Raw genomic sequence first — 16,214 nt, forward strand, 5'->3', positions numbered from 1 at the left:
CACATCAAGATCATCTTGAGCAGAGTCCATGGTGACAAGATGTACCTAGAGAGGACGCATGATATCACGCCTCAGGCAATTCATGCAGTCACCAGTTTCTGCAACATAGGGGAAGTGCCAGCCCTAAGAACGGTAAGCAAAATAGAAATGACCAAGCTCATCGGTTTAACTAGTGATTCATGAGGTATGACAATTAATCCTATCAAGGATGATATGGTGAAATGCACCTGCATGGTGATAGGCTATAGAACATTCTCAGCCAGTAGGATTAATTTTGTATCTACTGTAGTAGTAAATGCTGCTTACAGGATGATTAAAGAAGATAAATCATTTGACCTATGCACCAGTATGCAAAGGCAACTCCTGTTAAATCTTAAGGCAATCAAACAGGACAATTCACTAAGGTTTAAGTTTGGACAACTACTGGTAGGGTTGTTCTTTCATTTCCAAGGCTACTTTCTGGGTGTAGGAGATGTCTAGTGGTCCCCTGACCAACCGGTAACCAAGCAGATAAAGGAAAGTGTACAAGCCATTGGAACCGGCTACCCTGAGATATTGAACAAATATTTTAATGAGTTTAGAAGAAAGATGAGTCAGAGGGTAAGAATCTCAGGTGACATAGTGAAGAAATACAAAGATGACATTTGTTTCACTATTCAGGTGGACAAATGTTTAATGGAGGTTGTTGAGCCTATAATGGAGGAGGTAGAGCCAATGGGCTATGAAGTTATGTTTGACATGCTGGAAGGGTATGCCTCAACCCTTATTGCCTCATCTCTTGATCCAAAGGCTAAGAGGACAGGAACCTACTTGGAGAGGATTGCACTGGTTGAAGAAGGGAAAAGAACCGGTAGCTAAGAAAGCTAAGGCAATGCTTGTAGCATCGGCACCGGCTACCACTGCAACTCCAAGAGTGACCAAACAGTCACCAGCAAAGAAGAAACCGGAGATAAAACTGGCAAAAGTCTTCGAAAGAAAGAGGAAGAATAAGGCAAATGAACTGGACTCTGAAGAAACTGAATCTGATGAGCAGCCAAAGAAGGCAAGACAGACAAAGAAGATGAAGAAGAATGAACCAGCAGCATCTGCACCAGTAAATATAGACATCTCCTCATACAAACCTTTGACACATTGTCAAAGACCAGTAAAAAATATTAGGAGAAAGTTACTTCATGATTTAGTAGACTATTATGATGAATTTAATAGTGAGAAAAAAGATGAAGTGCTACAAGAAATCATTCTTTATTTATGTAAAAATGACCGATCACCATTAGAGATTAAATCTTAGACATTGGATTCATTATTTAAAGCATTAGATAATAAATGGTGCATTTCCATTGAAAAGGAATAGGAGATTAGGGAGAAAGTCTTTGCACAGTACTTTCCTGAACTCTCAAATTCAGAATTATTTGATGCCCTGGATCAAAATAAAGGTCTCTTCTTCACAAGGAGAAGAAGACTCTGGTTGTTGGAGGGGAGAGTTGATGATGTTGAAAAAGATACTCATCAGCATATGGCTCATACTATTAGCTATCACAAAGCATGAATGACCAACCTCCAAGCAGAAAAGGAACCGGTTATTTCCAAACCGGATGAGGTCTTTGATGAGGAAGGAAACCTGGTGGAAGAACCAATCAACACCATCGATGTTGATGCCCTGGATGTAGAAGATTTCACTCAGGACATACCTTCTGAGGGAATTGAACAGGGGCAACAAGAAGATCAGGGTGGTGAATAGGCTAAGGACACACAGCAAGCAGAAAATGAACAGGAAGAGAAAAAGAAGAGGGATGAAGATGAGCAAAAGAAGAAAGAGGAAGAGAAGAGAAAAGAGGAAGAGGAGAAATGAAAAGATGAAGAAAAGAAGAAGCAAGAGGATGATAGGAAGAAGAAAGAAGAAGAGGATAAGGAAGAAAAGAGAAAGAAGGAACAGGAAGAGAAGAAGAAGAAGGAACAGGAAGAGAAGAAGAAGAAGGAAGAGGAAGAGAAGAAAAAGAGAGAAGAGAAAGAGAAATAAGAGAAGGAGAGGAAAAAGAAGGAAGAAGCAGACAAGACAATTGAAGCAATGAAGAGCACATAGATGGAGACTCCTAAGGCAACTAGGAGCCAAGCCAAACTGGCTGCTATCTCAAGTTCTATTGACCTCCAATCTGCAAGTGAGTTTGAGCTTATGTAGAGCATCAAGGTTGCCCAAGAGTGCCTTGAAGGCATTCGCAAGAAAAGGGAACAAGCTATTATTCAGGTGGTTGTAGACACACTTACGGGTTTAATCCCTAGTACTAATCTTCCTGACACTAAATCATCACTAGCACAACTCAAACTTCTATGTACTGTAGTAGATGATCAAGTGCAGAGTCTAGAAGAAGCAGCATAGGCCAATGTAAAGAAAGAGCACCAAAAGGCTCTTAATGTTGCTCTAGTAAAGAAGATGAATGAGCTTAGGACTGAACTGCTAAAAGATCAAAAGGACATAAGGAATGCCTTGGATGAGGGAAACTTGCTACTCAGCAAAATCTGTCAACCTCATATGATCTATGATGATGTGCTAGCCAAGAAGAAATAGCTTCAAATGGACTTACAGTCCTACTTGGGCACATTCAAGATTTCTTATGATTCCTTTGCAGCATATGGGTAAACCATTCACCGATTCTAGATCCAGTCAACCAAGATGGAGCAAGAGATCAGCACATGGTCTAGGGATTTGTAGAAGCTTCAATTGGTATTACTTCCATGACTACAAATTCTTTAGAAGTATTATCTAAACCTGGATGCCCTGACAGTCACACAGGAACTGAGCACAGTAGATGCCATGGAGGAACAGGTATCCCAGATGCAGATAGAGAAGGAAGTGGCAACCTCCCTACTTGAGTCCTAATCCCTATCCATGAAACAATTTTTGCAAGCCTATAAATCGATTTTTGACAAGTATTATTCATTATTGTCATAAACTTTTTTATATATCTATGGAAATAGGGTTTTTCAAGCGGTACTTTGTCATTGTTGATAAAGGGGGAGAAGTATATATGGTTTTTGGTTTTAAAATTTTGATCTTCTGACACAAGGGGAGAAGTATTTCTTTGCAATTTTGATATATGCTGTGATATATGATATATGCTCTGAGGATTATGCTCTGTATGCAAAATTGCTATACACTGTGTTATTTAAGGGATAGTGTATATGCTTAGGGGGAGCAATTTTGTTAATGGCAAGTTTTTGTTGTAAAACACTTAGATGTCAAAATTTTATTTTCCTAAGTGTTGCCATCAATGCCAAAGGGGGAGATTGTTGGAATTTTTGTTGTTTATGTTGTGATTGTCATTGATGGACACACACTTGTATTGAGATCCCCTTTATATGTATGAGCTTGTGCTCACCCGGTATTTGTTCCAACCGGTATGTTGTATACTAGTCTTTAGACTAGTGGTGATTTTGCAGAATGTGTTTCCTAGTCTGAAGTGGCATGTCGACCCCAAGCAGTTCATAGATTCCAAGCGGTACGAGGGAGTAAAGCGGCACAACACATTCTTACTAGTCTTCATTTTTGTCAAACCGGCAACCGGTATTTTTTATGAACTGGTAACACTCTGTGATGAGTTACCAACCAACATTTTGTGATGAGTTACCAATCCACTGATTGTTTGACGGTGCCAACACATTGACGGTACTTCTTGTGTCATGTTACTAAGTATGTCTAGATTCATTGAACCTAGGAAATTGTAATGTAATCCTATTGGACCGACATGAAATCAGATTCCTTTAAAAGGACATCATGTCTAGGGTTTTAAGTTGTTGCTGAAAGGGTTAATGTCGAGCTAGGGTTTAAGGTGGAAGTTGAGAACGATCTTATCTAAGAAGATCAAGTTGTAACTGTGAGAGAGAGAGAGAGAAGAATGAAGTAATGCTAGAATGCATTAGCTATGAGCAATACTGGATCTAACCAAGCAGTTTGTGCTATTAGATAGATCAAACACTTGCTGATTACTCACATCTTTGACAAGTCTGTAGCCCTTAATCAGGTAGGCCTCAAAGCCTTTGTAAAATCCTCTAACAAGGTGGTTCACACATGTGAGTCTAAAATCCTCTAACAAGGTAGTCTTTAATCAGACTTATCTCCTAACAAAGATTGAGATTCCTAACAGGATCTATTCTGGTGAAGAACATTGTAAGACCTTAACTGGTCTGACCTTAACTAGTCTAGTTTCTATTTTGTAGATAGTGACTTGTGAGTTCCATCTCACCGTGGTTTTTCCAAGTTGGGTTTCCACATCAAATATATTGTGTTATGGTTGTATTGCTTTTGTGGGTGAATGCTTTATTCACATTTTGGTTTGCATGTGTGGTAACCGGTTTGACTGTTAGACTACTTTACCGGTTTATCTTTAGACTATGTAGGTGTTTTAGTGCAGTGTTTTTTGGCATACTAATTCAACCCCCCCCCTCTTATTATTCATCATGAGGTTCATGGAAAAAATGATTGTGTTCATTAAGGTTCTCCCTTGCATAATCCTTGGTGTCAAATTTTCACCTTGCCACATATGGTTGCAGGTTCATCCTTTTGAACTCCAGTTCCAAGTTCTAGGCATCTAATACAGACTTGCAACTGTAATATCTGAGTTCAATAGGAAATACCACCCCAAACTAACCCTTTTCTCCTAATCTTTTATCTATGTAGGCCAACTACTTGCTTACTTCTATAAGCATGTAGCTATCAAAAGCATACCCGGGTAGTTTGAATGGTTGGCCTTCAAAGCCACCTACCCATATGTAAGTAAACCAAGGAAATTGGATAAAGAAACTTCCATATATAATCACAAATTACATAGCTTCAACTGGCATTCTCCTATTTGCATCACCCTGAAGCTCAAAGGCAAGTCTCCCTGCGAAGACTCCATTCCACCTCTCAATCTACTCAACATGTCTTTGTTGTTGCAACAGAGAGTAAAAATTGTAAACCCTCATTTCATCAATCTAGGGTTCATTAGGTAGTCCAGGCCAATCCCTTGTGCAAGCTAAAATGTAGAAAAGGTAGGAAGACATGTAAAACCCTATCATCCCCACAAAATTGCTCAATCCTTCATGAATTTTCTTTGCAATTACTTGAGACCAATCCAGAAATCTATCACCAGATAGAATCACTTGGATGAAAAAGTACATCCAATCCTCCCAGTATAAGGAATGTGAATTCCCCTTTACTCTGTTCAAAATTATAACAATGTCCCACACCTCTGTGATGAAGTTCTCTCTGGTTAGGGGCTTGGGTAATCGTGATCCTCCTTTTTGAATCTTCAAGAGCCAATTTCTAGCAATTACACCCTTGTACTTGCTCTTCTTTTTAGAGAAATAGGCGTACAAACTCCCAATAGTCCTGTTGGGACTCATTAAAATTGAGTCAAGTTTAGAGGCCCATTTCAAAATTTTGCTCAGCATTTCCAAATGAGTCAGTTTGAATGGCCTAGTTAGAGAGAGGGCAAAAATGGAGCCATTTGATTTTCAAAGGGTAAGGCTCGGGAAACATGTCCTACACCTTTCATTTGGCCTATGCAGTGATGTGCAACTTTTAGAATTGAGTTTCCATAAGTGTATCAGGTACCCATTTCAAGGGGTGAGCTGAAAGTGCATTTTAGGCACATATGCAGATTTTATTGAGTAGCCTACTTTGAGTGTTTATATCTTTTTCCCTGTTTATCGTCATGAAGGGTTTCAAAATGGATTCAATTCTATGCATAAATGTGAGTCAACATGCAAAATTTCAAGTCTTAATGAATCCATTTGCTCAGTTTTTAAAGCTCAATCCATTTGCAGTTTGTGTGGTTTGACTAGTCCCTGTTTTAGCTGCTAGTCAGAGCCCTGTTTTGCATAGGTGTAAAAATTGCCATATCAGTTCAAGTGGCCATTTTCACAAGCACACTATTTGTACCCAGTCAGACTTTTGATCGAACTGAGCTTTCTAAGTTTTAACATTTACTTCAAGGTACCCATACCTCAAATTTGAGGGTCTACAGAGGTCATTTGATATTTTTAAGAAAGGCATCATGAGTTGCCTGAACATTGACTTCATCAGGTCCGCAGTGTTGACAAAGCCTGTTGGTCATTTTTGCTGATTAATATCTCTTCGCTCGGGACTCGTCTTGAGAAACTATTTGGTAGAATTCATGCTTGTATATCAGAGTACACGCCTGTTAGATGGCGAGGTCCAGAAAGGTGTTTTGACTGGTTTGAAAAATACATCTTCGTGATTAAATGCAAAAATGTGGCGCAAGAACCTGAAAGTTGCAAAACTTAGTTTGATGATCTGAAAATGGTGTCGATCGATTCCAAACGTAATTTTAAGGTTCCTGAGGTATTTCAAAGGTCAGTTGCATGAAAACAAAAAAATTTTTAGTCGGACCCACTTTGGGCCCTGACCTGACTTGTAGCTTCACGATGTTTTTTGAATCAAGGTTTAAATTGATATCTTAAACCATATGTTTATATGATTTAAGTATAAAATGAAAGTCAGGTAGGAGGAGATTATGGACCCTAGCTTCTCGTTGGACCATAAGTGGTGGTTTGATTTTTATCCTGATGTTAATATAAATAATTTCATTCTTGAACATATGGATAAATAAAAAAGGTCAGATGCAATTGAAGTGAATTTGTTATTTGTTAGAGAAGGATGTTTTAAAGGTTGGATGACAAACACAAGTTCAGAGCATGAAGCAGGGAGTCAAAGGATAGTTAATGAGTTTTTGGGGAATATATGATCATTCATTATGCATAAAATTTGGTGTATGGTGCAATCAGGTTCCTTAGTATAAAGAGACACCATCAAAAGTGGTTGCAGGACACTGGAGAATTTGTTGTGATAGGATGTTTTGTCATGACTAAACTTGGACAGAATGAAGATGGCAATTACCAAAGTCCAATAAGTGATCTTGAACAGAGATTTGTTTCTTTCATGGCCCCTCTTGCAACTGGCCATGTAATTATTGCAGTTAGTGGTTACCCAAGAAAAAAACTGGAATGGCATTTTTGGAGGCTTAGAAGCTATTAAGAAAATGCCAATAATAGATGCATAACCTGCGACATCCTACCAGAGACATTAAACTTCAACAATAGCTCTTGGCAAGTGTAGTTCCAAATGCCAACCCCTGCTAATGTCCTCCATCCTATCGTGAGATGTAGTGGGAGAGTGGGAGAGTGGGGAGTTTTTGAAACAAACTATTAGCATCCTCTCCTCCCTCACAGTGTTGGTTGGGTGTTGAAGTTTACGCACTAGGAAAATGGAATATGGTGCAAGGCCAAGCCCCCCAACCACATGGAAACTAGTGAAGGGATTGTGGCATTCATTTAGAAATTGTCAACATTCCTAATTGTTCTGCCAGGGCACCCCACATGAGGATCATTTCATTTGTTGAAAATCCATAGAAACCATCAAAAAAACGTAAATGGCAAGTTCATGGGCTGCATAATGTCTAGAGTAGAGTAGAAGGGCCTTCTACGTGGTATTTGAAAGGCTGCCAGAAATAGAGAAAATGCAATTGGCTGATATAAAGCCATAAACTCCTCTTTCACGTGGAGCATGGTTTTTGCAGATATTTGGGGGTTTTCAAATTTATTCAAAACTCCAAATTGCAAGCTTCATGTGGTGCCTCCTTCACTCCCTCTGCATAGCTGGTAAAAAGGTCATTTGAACACCAACAACAAATGCATTTAGCGGGCGAAATGTGGTAGGCACCATTAAAACTCAGAAAACCTTCACAAAATGCATTCCAGGCATAAGTGCATCATCCCACATTGGTTGGGCAGGAGCATTTTGTGGTATTTATAAGTAAAAACACACTCATTCATAGTGGCAAATCCTTAAGGGCTTTTGATGAATGGTGTTGATGAGTGCCCAAGATGGGCCCCACATGCATGGGTGCACTTCCTGAGGTGATCAATGAGGCTGACAAATAGCGACAAGTGGACCCCACGTAGGCACGGATCTTGTGGCAGGCAAATTTTGTAGAGGAAGAGCAGATTAACTAGCAAGCATGTTGAGGAGATCGGACAGTGCGTTTGGATTTGTGAAGGGAAGATGCACGCCAAATACCCATCATGAAATAGCGAAAAGCGCGTGCTCAAATGGTGAACGTTAAAGAGTGAGCAAGTTCAGATGATCCAACGGCTATCGCGACTTTGCAAAGGAAATATGATCGCTAGTTAGCCATTGTGAAATGGTGAAAGAATGGTGGCGGGTCTAGGTGGAAAGATAGCTCACAAGCAGCAATGAAGTGGCGATGATGTGGCATACAGTTGGCTGACCAGTGGCACACAGGTGGCAATGATGTGGCAGACAGGTGGCTGACACATGGCAGATGGATGAGGTGTCATCCGAGGTGGTACCCAGTGGATCCCATCAACGATTCACAGGTCACCACGTGGTAGGATGTCAGGAGTTAAAATGGGTGAAAAATCAAAGTTACTTATATAGTGTAAACTATATAAAAAATTGAAAAAATTTAAATGACAGGGGCATATTCAGAATTAATTCGCCCAGAGGTCCATTTTTGCTCGAAATGCTAAGTATCATATATCACTGGAAAACTCTCGGGATAAGGAATCCAATTAGGTAGTTGATTTCAACAAATTTTGGATATTTTGGGAGCAATTTCCATGAGAAAGAAGAAGGAAGTAAAATTCAGTTGAAAAAGAGACACTTGGCAAATTTTGATGAAACCTAATATTTTCCCTCTCCTTCTTATTCTAACTTTCTTCTCATTGTAAGGGTTCCAGAATTTTGGAGGAAGTGCTCCAAAATTCATGGCTTCCAATTCTGAGTATTCTTCAAGATTGTACAGGGCAGTGCTTCTCTTTCAGTAATAGAGTATCCTCTTGTTGTAAATGTTTTTGTCGCAAGTCATGTATGTGTAAGGCATATACACAATTTATTGGATTGTCTCTAAGCATTCTCTGTCTTCAATAAATCCAATCTTCAAGCGAGTTTGGGTTTGTCCTCTCAAGTGGGAGTGTAAGGGTTGTCTTTAGGTACTCTTCAAGGAAGAGTTTAAATTCTATGAGCAATCATTTTGGATTCAAGATAATTTTTAGATATGTATGATCCTTTGTCTGAATTTAGAATGTATTAATGTCAGGCATTAATATAGGGATATCTTTCTTAATAAATTGGATTTGCAACAAAGGTGTTCATTTTTCAGTTTGATGTATGACTCTATTGCCCTTAGATAAGGCATTGATCTTACAAATTTTGGGGTTTTCTTAGGGATTTAAAATAAAAAAATTAGAATATCTACCTTTAATTTTATGTTTGTAATGTTAAGTTTGTTCCATCTATCTCATGATTCAAAAATGTTGAGTTGCAAGTGTGGATCTAGCCCATCTGCAATAACCTCCTAGTTTTTTGAACCTTTTGAGATCCATCTATTTTTGTTGATACAGTCTTGTGTGTAATGGGTCTGATTAAATGCATCATAGGTACACCCACCTAGGTTTTGCAGAGCCTGAAGAGTAGAAGGATTTAGGTCCTTGTTATGTTGTCCAAGCCCTAAAGTGTTTCATTGATTGAGATTGGATATCTCATAGATAGATTTGCATGTGTTCTTAGGTTAACTAGATTTGGTGAACAACAAGTCCAGTCCTCATACTCATCCTTATGCGGAATACCCATTGCTGCCATCACCATTTCTCTATTATTATTGACCAGCTCCTCACCATCATTGGTTCTGATACATATGTTCTCAGAGTCATATCTGTTCATGCATGCCAACACTAAATCTAGGCACGGTGTGACGAGCGGGAATGCAGTAGCTTCTACAAGACCACTCTTAACCATCTTTTCCATTAATGAACTGGTTTGAGGGTTCTTGGTTCTTTCCAGAAAATCCCCTAAATCTACATGAACTAAGGAGGTGTCTTCCAATTCTAGAAAAATACTCACTAGACATGAGGTCCGGCCAAGCTTTGGCAGCATTGGCCTCATGTTAACTATCTACCCCCTTAACCAAGAAATTTTAAGAACAAGACAATATCCTACCCCAACAATTTAGAGATTTCCCTTTTCTATACTAATAAAAACCTCAGAACTCAAAGAAACACAACTTAGGAGAAATCAACTGAACTTACCTGTTAACACCATGAAAACTGGAAATTCTTCCAAAGAACAGAACTGGTTTTACCTTCGGTGCCTCCAATTTACTGAAGTATGGCAGCTATGACCTTCTTAAATATGGAAATAAATTCATACACATTTCCTTCAATCAGATGGATAAATATCTTTAGAGATACACACACTTCAAAATGATTTACCCAAGCATGTGAAGTAACGGTGAAATGACACAAACTGACACCTTCTTAATCATCCATCACTTCCACACAAGTAATTTGATGTTCTCATGATTACTTTCCACATTTAGAATTTTAAATTGTCGAATAAGGGAATATTCCTTCTTGTCAAAACTGCTTTTATTTCCACCAAAAAGCTTTAGAGTTAGTTTTGAAATGAACCCATGAACCTTGAACCGTTTGACAAAAAGGTTCATTGGCTCAAGTTCACTTAAGAAATATAACAGTGAGTGGGTGGCACACAAAACAACACTAGGAATAAGCGACAAAAGAAAAGGACTATTAAACATGAACCTTGAACCTTTTAAACCACTTGAAATTTGGTTCAAGGTTCAAGATCACATATCAACTCAAAACATAAGGACTCACGCTTGTCATATAATGATACATTGCCACGACTCATCAAAAGACATTTTGAACTTTGAACCTTGAACTGCTTGAAATTTGGTTCAACTAGTTCAAAACTTCAATGACCACAAACAAAAGTGCACTTGTTCACATGGTGACAAAGACCAAAAATGACTCTCTTTTAAAACACACTTTGAACCTTGAACCATTCAAAAATTTTCTTTAAAGAGTTCAATGGTTCAAGTACAAGGAGAACAAATGACCCGACGGAAGTAAAGGCACAAAAGGCAACCCGCGAATTTGAATATTTAAAAGAGAAAAATTATGGGTGAACTATCAATATGTATTAGAGGTTGAGTTAGAATATTGTTATGGGTCTCATCATTGTGTGTGGAGATCTGTGTTAAGTAACTTGCATTGGAAGATGCTCGGGCCAACTGGTTGTTGAGTTTTATTGTTTATCTACATATTATGTTTGATGTCGACTTTGGAGAATATTTTAACATGTGCATCTCATTGGAGTAAACTTAGAAGGATGTTTTGTGATGGATTTGGGTCCTCCATATCTCCTAGAGTGGATTGCATTGGGTATTTTTGGCCGAAGTGGCCTATTTTATGTAATATTGTATACTCTATCTTTGGTCGACCCTCAACTATGTTTTTCATGATCTAACTTGTGTTTAAGGAGTGTGGATGTATGAGTTGCATATGCAAGGATTGTAGATTGATATGTAGTGAAAGTGAATAATGTGCAAGTATATTTGGTATTGTAAATGTGTGAAGGTCAGTTTGTGAAGAGCTTTGATGATGATATATTTAGTGTGACAATGTTCTAAGACGGGTTGATGTTAGATGTGTTTGCCATGATATTAGTCACTTGATATTGTGATTCAAGGAAAATTTCATGGTCAAGAGATTCTTTTCATTTTAGTTCTACTATTTTTTTATTTGTTAGAAGATAGCGAGTCTCTTGGCAACTTTATGTATCTTGCATTGAAGTAGTGAGTTTCAGTTGTGCAAGTCATTGTATCTTTCCCCAAGGTTGGGTGCCTTATCCTTGCAAGTGCATCACATGCAAGTTTCCTCTTGGTAGTAACCCTTAAACACTATAACCAAATTTATTTATATTGTGAGTGTGAGAATCATCATGGTTTTTCCCTATTGAGTTTTCCACGTACATACCAAGTATTCATGGGTTGGTGGTTGATGTTCTTACTATTGTTGTAAAATAGTTAAAAGTTTCTTAAAGTTTGATAGATCAATATTTCAAAACATCCAGAGTGATTCACCCCCCCTCTCAATCTTGTGAAAGGTTCAACTGTTTGTTCTAAAACTATCTGTGCATGTTGATCAATATCAATTTTACATCATTAAACCTAGTTCTTGCATTCAATCACATCATTTCAAATAATTTTTAACTCAAACAATGTAAGTGAATTCCAATATATTTTTAGACCCTTTCCTAATAGGTTTTGAGGATGAACCTATTGAAACTCATTTTCCTTTTAATTTTCATTGTTGTGAAAATAGGTTTGTTTCCTAGTTTGCATGCCTAGACTAGTGAACTCGATTTTCCAATCTAGTCATTTTGGTGAATTTGACATGTCTTATGCTTGTAATAAATTTTAATTTTTAATCTCATACTTGATCTGTATGCATTTTGTCAACTCATATTTCCAATAATTTATGAAATATATCATTTATGCACCTATATTAAATACATTTAAAGGTCTATGACACAAAAAACTTAAAATATTTTGATTAGTTTTACATGTGCATTGCATAATTTATGATTTAAATGCTCATATTTGATTATTGTTCCATATTATTTTTTAGATTTAGAGGCATTCTTTGTCCAAATTTATCATTTCTATAGTGTATTTTTCTTAATTAAGCGGTTAATTGATCATTCTATTGGGAAATTGCATTGTTTAATAACTTTGTGAGCTTGCATTATCAATTGTATAAGAGGAATTATGAATATAAATTGTATAAGAGGAATTGTGAATACAAATCTTGTTGGTAGCATTTGTTGTCATTGATGTCAACATGATGTCTGACAATATGTGTTGTCATTGATAATGTGTTCTTGATGATGGGCAATTGGTGTGTGTTCATTGATGTTGTTGTGTTGTTGTTGATGTCAATGGGGAGAGTGTTGGTAGTGTTGTCAACTTGCAGTTTGCATTGGGTTGTTATATATGTTTTAAAAAATATGAGGAGAGTTCCTTTGGGTTGTGGATACCCACCTTCTTGGTGTCTTATGTCTACTTTCAGTATGATGTATTGATGGTAATGATTATAGCATAATAATGATAAGTTGTGGAGTTGTATCATGATAATGATAATGATAATGATTAGGATGTGTTTTCCTTGTCTCTAACACTTTTTTAAGCTAACATTGTTTCCAAAATGTTTGTAGTATGATGAGATGTGATATGCAAGAAATAGTATTTAATGATTGGATAAAAGAATGCTCTATATTTACTTGTAGTTTAGGATGTGTTCTTGCATATTTGAACATGATTTTTATGCTTTGTGGATATTGCACTACTATTGTTTAGGTTCTTGGTGTTGCAGCTAAGGTGGATAGTGACTATTGTTTGTTGATAGTTTGGTTGTCTATTTGAAGTAGATTTGATTGGTGTGAAAAGTGATCCACATTGCATTGATGTTTTAGGTTTTGTGACTTGGAGGACATGCTTGTAATGTTTGTGCATTGTCTTAATTCTAGTTTTAGGTCTTGAGGTGTTCTACAAGAAGATTTATTGATGTTCTTTTTAGGATTGTGTTTTGTGACATTCTGGAAATAAAGTGTTATATATTTGTTTGTGTTTTTCCTATGAGAAAAATAACAATTGTAGAATATTTGCAAAGAATAACAATAGCACATAACACATATTTACATGGAAAAAAATGGTAAAAAATATATCAGTAAAAAACCACGGGCAAATTTTGTCTTTCATATTGATTCTAAAGAATTACAAAGTTACAACAATCTCAAAAAAATTTCTCACCTTGTTTTCAAAAGAGGGAAATCTACTCTATATATATACAAATTTGAGAAAATTAATTCTATAATTAAGTCCTCAAATTTACCACCTCTAACCCTTCTAATACCACCACTATAGTCATATTATTTACTAAGCCTATATGTGGCTCTCAATCGTCTACAAGGTTGACACATATAGAGTCCAACTTGATTCTCCTATGAATCACTTAATAATTTACTAAGTCAACACAACTGAGTTGTAGAGTCCTAGTTGGAGAAAACTTACCAAATATAGTAAGTACGACTCAAACAACTACATGAATGACACATACATGAGAAAATTCCTAATTGAAGATAACTGGTGCAGAGGCACCTAAGCACACAAGCATACCAGGAGGTCAAAGGTCATAATATGAACAATTTATTGTATTTGAGTCATTCATAATGTATTAAGGTTATTTGAGTCAATTGAATCATAATATGTAAGGATAAATGAGCCATTTTGTCCAAAGATATCATATTTGGTCCATATTGAAGTTTTAAAAGTGTCCATGTAAGAGTTAGAGTCATTTATGTCAAAAATTGTAAAAATTGCAATGTTGCAATATTGCCAAAAAGTGCAACAAAAGTGTAAAAATGAAATACATTGGTTATGAGGTGGTTGGAGTAGTTAGAAAGGAGTTGGAAATGGTTTATAAAACCATTTTTGGTCAAAATCAAGAAGGGAGATCAGTTTGGAGGGGATTTGACAAAGATTATCCATCAAACCCTCAAACTGTCATGAGGTTTTAAGGAATCTATGGCTGTCATAGATCCATGGAGGATCACATTTGATGTAATTTTTATATGTAGATGTTATTTAATGATAGATTGATGAAATATCTTTCAGATGAATCCTTTCTTGTGCATTTTTGTGGAGTATTTGGCAAGATATGTTTGTTTTTTCAATGATTGTCAAAACCCTGCCAAGGGTTACCTAGTTTTGGAAAAATGATCATAACTTTTGATTCAACCGTTGGATCTGGCTGAAATTTTGAGATAACTTGTGTAGCTTAGTAATATAAATTTTGACTGAAGAGATTTTATTTATGACAAATAAATAAAATGTTATGGATGACTGTTTGTTACAGTTCATGGTGAAAAGGAGATTGGTGAAGGCAGCAACAACCCGGTTGTAGCATTTGGTGTGGTCATATGAGGGATAATATTGATTAAAGGATATATGTGTTGGAAAGGTATCTAAATCTTCTTTCCATTACTTTTTGTCTTACTTTATTTGGTTAAGAATTGAATATTTTGTGATCATTTTGGTGAAAACAGTTGTTAAGGGATGAAACCCTAAATTAGGGTATTCCATGGCAATAAAGAATTTGTTCTCTCATGTTATGGTGAATGTTATGATCTGAAATATTGAATGGATGTTTTAAAGGATGTAATATAACCTTTGAAATTGGTCTGAAGTTGAGAAGAGTGATTTATCTTGTTATATGTCTCTTGATTCAAGTTTAAAGTTTACCCTTGAATGAAGGTTTTATGGATTTTCATGATGCTCTACATCAAATTGGTATCAGAGCTAGAAGAGCCTAAGTGTGTGGGTAGAGCGCCGAAGGAGGCAATCCACACCAGGACCTAGCCATGAAGGATTTGTTATTTGATTTTTTCTGATGAGTTTTTGGTTGCAAGGTGCTTGTCCATCTACCTGCAAGAAGGTAGACATGAAGGTCTGTCATGGGGCCATAGGAGATGGTCCAAGGGGCCTGAGAAGGAGGTCCAGTTGCTTGCCAAAAGACTAGGGAGAGAGGCAAAGAGGAGAACTCCTAGGTGAGGCATAGCGGTTGTTGGTGAGGTGATGCAGCATGGAGAGGTGGACTTATGGTTGGTAAAAGCACTTGGATGGAAACCACTACAAACTCCATTGGTAGGAGTCACAAAGAGATTGTTTGAGAAGGAAGCAACAACATAAAGAGGCATAAAGAGATAAAGATGAAGACAAAGGTGAAAATTTTCATTCAAAATTTTTCTTGCAGGTCATTGTACCCACATTTCCAAGGGACTTGGAAACTTTTCAAGGTCGGGAGTATGGTGCAGAGGCACCTAAGCACACAAGCATACCAGGAGGTCAAAAGTCATAATATGAACAATTTATTGTATTTGAGTCATTCATAATTTATTAAGGTTATTTGAGTCAATTGAATCATAATATGTAAGGCTAAATGAGCCATTTTGTCCAAAGATATCATATTTGGTCCATATTGAAGTTTTAAAAGTGTCCATGTAAGAGTTAGAGTCATTTATGTCAAAAATTGTAAAAATTGCAAAGTTGCAATATTGCCAAAAAGTGCAACAAAAGTGTAAAAATGAAATACATTGGTTATGAGGTGGTTGGAGTAGTTAGAAAGGAGTTGGAAATGGTTTATAAAACCATTTTTGGTCGAAATCAAGAAGGGAGATCAGTTTGGAGGGGATTTGACAAAGATTATCCATCAAACCCTCAAACTGTCATGAGGTTTTAAGGAATCTATGGCTGTCATAGATCCATGGAGGATCACAT

The sequence above is a fragment of the Cryptomeria japonica genome, chromosome 11, assembly GCF_030272615.1.
Source record: "Cryptomeria japonica chromosome 11, Sugi_1.0, whole genome shotgun sequence".
Classification (NCBI taxonomy): domain Eukaryota; kingdom Viridiplantae; phylum Streptophyta; class Pinopsida; order Cupressales; family Cupressaceae; genus Cryptomeria; species Cryptomeria japonica.